Source organism: Bison bison, unplaced genomic scaffold (genome assembly GCF_000754665.1).
Source record: "Bison bison bison isolate TAMUID 2011002044 unplaced genomic scaffold, Bison_UMD1.0 scf7180017864302, whole genome shotgun sequence".
Lineage (NCBI taxonomy): Eukaryota > Metazoa > Chordata > Mammalia > Artiodactyla > Bovidae > Bison > Bison bison.
In genome coordinates, this window is record NW_011494874.1 from 867,377 (window position 1) to 868,516 (window position 1,140).

The 1,140-nt window shown below is 53.1% G+C and overlaps 1 protein-coding gene across 1 annotated transcript in view; it reads right to left on the minus strand.

The window, feature by feature from the left end:
* Positions 1–1,140, minus strand: part of TNFAIP2 (tumor necrosis factor, alpha-induced protein 2) — a 13,447-nt gene that overhangs the window by 8,614 nt on the left and 3,693 nt on the right. The gene's annotated exons all lie outside the window — the stretch shown is intronic.

Below are 1,140 nucleotides of genomic sequence, written 5' to 3' on the forward strand. Positions count from 1 at the left end.
ACTTCACATTCCAGGATGTCTGGCTCTAGGTGAGTGATCACACCATCGTGATTATCTGGGTCATGAAGATCTTTTTTGTACAATTCTTCTGTGTATTCTTGGAGCTTCAGGCAGACATAAATGTCTATTTTTTTCTACTTTTGTTTATCCATGGCTGCACACCATCAACTCTTCTACACTGTGTGTTTTTGGTTTTTTTTCTCAACATTATATGTTGGGACAATTTTCAAATTGGAAGCAAGACAACTTCCTCATTCTCTCTCCAGCCACGTAGCGCTCCACCGTCTGCACCACGGCAATAATTTCCCTGGCGTCTACTGATGGACACTCAGGGGGTTCCCAGCGCTTTGCTACGACAATGGAAGTGACTGTCCTGCTGCCTGTCACTTCTCATGGATGTTAGAAAGTTGATAAGATTCACTCATAGGAGCAGAATGGTTCCCAGGAATCTCTGTGGGTTTCACTGATCTTGCTGAGTGGCCCTCCGTAGGGGCTGTGAAATCACACTTCCAGAGTAGTTGTGGGGGTGGCTCCTGGTGACTGTCAGCCTCGCCAGACACTGTCGTCACCCACACACTAGGGGTTTGGGCAGTCTATTCTTTTTAAATATTTTTAATTTTTTGACCATGCCATGTGGCATGAGGGATCCTAGTTCCCCAACCAGGGACCAAACCCGTGACCCCCGCAGTGGAAGCTCTGAGTCTTAACCACTGGCCCACCAGGGAAGACCCGGGAGATTTGGGCAGCCTAATGAGCCACCCTCCCTTCCTGCACATCTTTCAAACCAGAAACCCCAGGCTTTCCCCAGGACTCCCCTGGCTGCAAGAAGGCCCCGTGGTCCCCGTTGGGATGGGAATGAGGCTTCCCCTGCCTCCCTGCCCTGGGCCAGCCTCACCTCCCTGTCCCAGCCCTCACAGACCAGGCCTCCTCCTGGGCACCCTGGCACTCCTCACGGGCTCCCTGGCCTCCCTGTGGCATCCCCGCTCTCCCTACAGCAGCCAGAGAGTTCTTTCCCAGTCACAGATCCCAGCAAACTGCCTCTTCAGAGTCCCTAGTGCTCCCCCCTTTACAGTGAGTGGAGTGAGTGAACCCCAACGCCCAGCCCCAACCAAGGCCCCCTCGTTGCCAGCCTGCCACTTC